Raw genomic sequence first — 6,000 nt, forward strand, 5'->3', positions numbered from 1 at the left:
CTCTACAAACTGGATAAATCTGCCTCTGAATTCTAGTAGTACTATCAGGCATTTCTATTAAACATTTCATTTATCTGGTAGAACTCCAAGCCCCTGGATTTCCACAAGATCACATACAATTTAGAAAACATTCCTGCTTTCTGTTAATAGATGTTTTGGAGGAACCCACTGAAAGCATAATGGAAAATCACTTCATCCATAGTATGTTGAAATACAAACTATATAAATAATCCTGCTCTCTAGTACATCCCATCAGTTTTAAGGATACTCCTTACTGGGTGCCAGTTGGCTTCTTCCAGTTTAAACTCTCAAGAATTTTCAAAACAAAGAATTGACCCTATCCGGGCTAGCTGGGGAAAAAAAAAATCCACGCAGCAAGAAATCACTCATAGCTCCTATTTATAAAAGCATTTTATTTTATTGCAGAATTAAAAATCCAAACTCTGGATTTAATATTAGCCAGCTGTTAATATTTTAACATGTAAAGCATGGTTGTCACATTCAAAGTTTTTGCAGGGTTGTACTAACATTTAACTCTCTTGGTCACGCCCAGTGTTACTCTTGGCATTATACACATCTTTAAAGTGATTTACAATGCTATTTATTTCCATGTGCAAACATTCCACAGAACACCAACATAAATACCACTGTGAGTGTCCATCTCTCATTCATACCCATCCTCTCTCCTGACTGTCTTAATGGTGACACTATTTGCAAACTATACAAGGACAACATTGAAGCAAAGGAAACTGCATGCAGTTTAACAAGGAATAACCTTTGGAAAATCATTTAGATGAAGAATAATTTATAGCTTTCCTTAATTGCTATGCCCAGTTCACTTTGGAGCTCAGTGTTATTACAGTGGAGAAGCCATACCATCTATCAGTGAAAAGCTTAACTCCATTCAAAATCCTTTATTTACTGCAGTTCCAAATATTCCATAAACAAATTCAACTTTGGTTAAAGTTTTCTACATTTATTTTCTAGCCAGCAGTGGCATTTTTGAAGAGAAAAAAAGAAACACAACTGTACAACCTAGTTTTGAGTTCCATATGCTACTAAAGAAGTAGGTAAAAAAAAAAAAAAAAAAAAAAAAAAGCTGTCCTCTGTGCTCCAATAAAGCACTGCCTAAAGACAGCTCAGCAACACCAGAACCACTATTGCCTATGTTTGGCTGCTGTTGTAGACCTAAAAAACAACCCAAAAGTAGAATCAATAGCTGTAACTCTGCTGTCAAAAGCACAAGAAGCTTCAGTAGCCTGCTTGGTCTCTGCTCAGGCTGAACCTCAGCACACCCCTGAGATCAACAAGCACACTTTACAACTTCACAGCTGCATGCAGAAGTGCAGTCCTAGGACAGCAACCCTACGGTCCCCAGCTTCTTCAAGAGCAGCATCTGCACAGGAGCTGCCAAATTTAACAGAGAGATACGTCCTCCTTCCCCCAGGAAAAATACCACCTGGGACAGCCATGTGCACAGCCCACTTTGCACGTGGCTTTAGGGAGCCCTGGGAGAGACAGCAGAAGGCAGCAGGGATGCTTTGGCTGTGGCAGGATGCCTATGCCTGCTCCATGGTGCCAGCTCTCCTCAAGCAACGCTCGAGGCACCTACAGATGCGGCCAAGCTGCAATACTGTGCCCCCACTGCTCAGCAGAAGTGGGGGGACCCGGCCAGAAGAACCAACAGCCAGAAAACAACCACTGCTGCTGCCCCCCCAAAACCCACCATCGTTCCCCACACACTGCGTGACCTAAAAAGGCAGATCAGCCCACTGCTGGCATCTGTGATGAACGCCATTTGTTTCCCAACTCCCAGCCTTGCTACTGCCCTGTGGAGGTAAGCTCATTACTATTTTATGCCTGTTTCACAGATAGGGAAAGCAAAGGCCAAAGCAAACAGTTTCAGAAGCACTTGCGTATGATTCGCTGTCACTCTGGGGATTCCCAGCTGATGGAACTGAATCACTGAAACTCCAAAGCAAATGCATACAATTAAAGGAGAAAAAAAAAAAAAAAAAAAAAGGAAAAAAAAAAAGTCAATTTTTGGAGCATAGGTCAGAACCATACTACTGGCCAAAACCACAGGTTGCCCTCACTCTCCTTTCTCACAGATTACGTGGAAGCCTTTTGTCAGAAGACCTCAAGCTGCCATTGGGAAGCACTTGAGGAGGACCCAGATAACTTTTCTAAAAGGCAGAACAATTACTTCTATGTAAGTAAGCTTCGCCTCCTGATTATCACCATTTCTATCAGCAGAGCATTGCTTAGCCACCTCCCTTCAAAAGGCACTTTGAGATGCAAGGTGTAATATACATATAAATTATCATTAAAGTATCCTCTGTTTAATTGGGGCTTTTCAGATTGGGACTGCTGTTTTAATGGGTTGCCTCCCAGGAAACTGACTTTGCCTATAATGACAGAATGAATAGCAATGACCAGTGTTTAATTGGGACTGTGTTAGTAAAATTTGGCTTCAGAGGGATTAAATTTAACCAGAGCCAAGGAGTTAAGTGATTAATCAGACGTTAAATACGTATGTACTTCTAAACTGGTCTTCTCCCATTCAGTCCTACACCCTCTGAACTTAATGGGAGTTTTGTCATTGACACTAACACAAGAAGGATCAGCCTCCCAGTACAAACATTCACTAATAAACATTAAGAAGTGTACTCTGTGCTAACAGATACTCATCTGTGGTTAAGGGTAACAGGATTCCGTCTGCGTGGTGCTCGACAGTCCCTGCTTAGCATGGGAAGCTTTCGCTGGGAGAGGATTATTCACAAAAACATCATGGTATTAATGAAATATTAGAAAATGTAAAGCACTACTTAATTAAAAAAAAAAAAAAAAAAACAAACAAAAAAAAAAAAAAACAAAACAAAAAAAAAAACTGGGGAAGCCAGTTAAGGTTGAAAGCTCAACCACTGCACTGATTCTTTGCCCTCCAGCTTACATGAGCAGTCTTCCCCCCCCCCTTTTCCTCTTTTTTTAAACAATTACAAAGTACATCCTTGAATCTGAAATGAGCACTGGTGAGACAAATCCTCAAGCTACAGGGTTGTGTCAGCTCCTGCAGGGTCCATGCAATCACAGGGGCCACATACAGCTCACTGCAAGGGGAGTGCTCACATCCACCAGCGCACAGCTTCAGAAAAGCAACACGACACGGGAGCCAGTTGTGAAACCTGACTCACAGGAAAGCTCCACACATTCAGTGCTGCCCACAGAACGCACACTCAGCTCAAACGTCTGCTAGACACATGCAGGGGAGTTTGGGCTTGGTGAAGCCCTAGTCTCTGGGATCTGAAGCAGCCGATCACCTCCATATTCCCAGTTTTAGTTCCCCCACAACTCCGCGCTTGTGCCAACACACTTGTTTGTAGGGTCATATGGTAAATCAGGCTAAGGCAACAGAAGTGCCAGGTTTATTTTATATATACATATTAACTATGTGTCTTTATACATATATTATGGCACATTTCTATTGGCCTTTGGGACCCTTCTATTTGCTTTCTGAGTTTTGAGCCTCCGTATGACAGCACAGTGATATTCTCAATTCTCTGTTTCAGTGGGGAAAAAAAAAAAGAGACCCTTAAAATCAGAAAGATCCAGGTGAGGTTTTAGACAGACCTCATTACCACATCCTAACTGATCACAAAAATCGCCATCGGTGTCCAGCCACCAAGCTTGTAGCCCTGTCTCCTGTGCACCTTTGCTCTGGTGTTATAAGCCTTTGCCAAGATGTTTGCACTCTCCCTGTGCCTCGGTTCTCTTGGCTGGAGGAAAAGAGGCAAAGCCGTAAGGGTCGCTTGCTCATACGGTAAGGAGGGGGAACATCGTGACAGTATATATGATAATGTAACTGTTAACTGCTCAGGAGCAGAGAATGGGTTTGCTACCGATGTAACATCCCAATGGCAGGGTCAAAAAAGGCATCCAATGACAACCAAACTATCCTTCTCAGCCTGCTCTGGAGTCATAGCCCTTGGGCTGTCCCAGGCTGGAGTCTGCCACAAGCCCAAAGCCTACCAGTCCCCAGCAGCGAGCCTGTCAGTGCCCAGAGTTGTAGCCAACACCGAGGGCTCAGCCTCCATGCCAACCTCTGAGCCCCGAAATGCCATTTCCAGAATGCCAGCAGTGACTGCTCCCTCAGCTGTACACCCTCCACGCAGACACTTTGTTGCCTGCCACACCAGGACAGCAGGGCTCTGGGGCTGCCTGCCATGAGGCAGGCACACACACACCCAAGCGCTGGCAAGAGCGGGACATTAGCCCTGTGCTTCTCCTGGAGAAAGAGCTAGTGCAAGTAAACACACACACACACTTGCTGCAAAGCAAACACGTATCAATACATGATCGCACATACACACTGATAAGTACTTGACATGAACCGAGATATTACTGCAAGTTTATACTGATTGCAAGCAGCTAAATACATACCGAAATTTCACCTCCTCAAAGTTTTCCTAAACCTTATTAGAGTGCCTCTCTAATAAGGTAGATAGGGAGACCACGCATGGAGCATCCCAGCATAAACGGAGCTCTAGCCTTTACTTCCTTCGTTGAAGCTTTCCATAGTTCATGACCCCAGCTGCTATGGAATCTACTGCACACAGCCTTGCCCCGTGTCAGGGGAGGGGAAAAAAAAGAAAAGAAGAAAAAAAAAAATACATCCACCAGCACCACCACTTCCAGTGCACGGGCTCGTAATGAAGCCCTGCAACACTCTCCCAGCACACTTGGCTACTCCTCAGGGCAGCGCAGCGCAGCAGCCACACCACAGCACAGCTCCTGCTCACTCCCCTGCCTCTGCCCCGTGCTGCACAAGCTGGACTGGTGCGCTGGGAAATAACGCATCCTACTTGTACAGTCACACCGTGGCTTGAATGACTCCCCTCAAGTCGAGCTGCTGATCGGAACCAGCTTCCACTTGGGCTGGCTGAAACAAGCACCCCAAAAAACAGGGGTGTGTGAAAAACTGAAGGGAAAGTTATCCGGAACAGCTCAGTGAAGAAATGTTACCATTTGAAATACGCATTTCTGTCCAAAAGCTTGTACTTCCCATATTTGAAACTATTAAAATAATTACCAAGAAAAAAAAAAAAAAAAACAAAAAAAAAACTTCTCCCCACTTTCTCCTCTGTCTCCCTTTCAACTTTTTCCTCCATTCCAACTATTCTGCTTTTCCCAGCCCTCGGGACACCCTCTGAAGTTCTTCACCTGGACAGTAGTTCCTGTCTCTCTACAGACAGCTGCAAGAGTCGGCATGTAAAGAAAACGCACACTACAAAATAAGTTCAGACTGCACTAAGTTCAGAACGACACTTGAAATAGTCAGCTGCACATGTAAACATGAAGTCAGAGAAGGTTGAAGGTTGGAGGGGACCTCTGGAGATCACCTGGTCCAACCCCTGGCAAGCAGGGTCACCTACAGCACCTTGCACAGGGTCACATCCAGGTGGGTTTGGAGTACCTCCAGAGAAAAGCCTAATTAAATGTAATGAAAAATTGGCGTTTAAACGTTTCAGGGCTCCAAAGGATGTTTTCTTGTATCTGTCCTGCTAGGTAGCTAATCCCATATAATAAGACTCTATAATGTACCTCAGGGTTAGGGAAGGAGCAGCATTACCGTTCCCGAAATCAACAGCAGTTTTGCTGCTGGCTTCAGTAAGAACAGATGTAAGCCTCCTATTTTCAAAACACCCAATTTCTAAAATAAGGAAACACAACTCATACGCCGCTATTTTTTCTGTGCATGACATTCGACTTCTCGTGCCTACACCCCATGTTCCCACAGAATCCACCATGGAGAACGAAATTAAAAAAAAAAAAAAAAAAGAGCAGCTACGTTTCACCTTGTATTTACCAGGATTTGCTTAGCAAACTGCACGCCTGTTGTACACAGGGGGTGCTCCACGGCCCCAAGCCGCCCCAAACCTGGGTGCCTCTTTAGTGCAAGCTGCCACCACCCGCCGTGGCCCCCCAAAATAGAGCCAGGCA

At 44.5% G+C, this 6,000-nt stretch overlaps 1 protein-coding gene across 3 annotated transcripts in view; it reads right to left on the reverse strand.

Moving 5' to 3' along the window:
- Positions 1–6,000, reverse strand: part of ETV6 (ETS variant transcription factor 6) — a 151,219-nt gene that overhangs the window by 139,409 nt on the left and 5,810 nt on the right. The window lies entirely within an intron of this gene.

The sequence above is a fragment of the Oxyura jamaicensis genome, chromosome 1, assembly GCF_011077185.1.
Source record: "Oxyura jamaicensis isolate SHBP4307 breed ruddy duck chromosome 1, BPBGC_Ojam_1.0, whole genome shotgun sequence".
NCBI classification, from domain to species: domain Eukaryota; kingdom Metazoa; phylum Chordata; class Aves; order Anseriformes; family Anatidae; genus Oxyura; species Oxyura jamaicensis.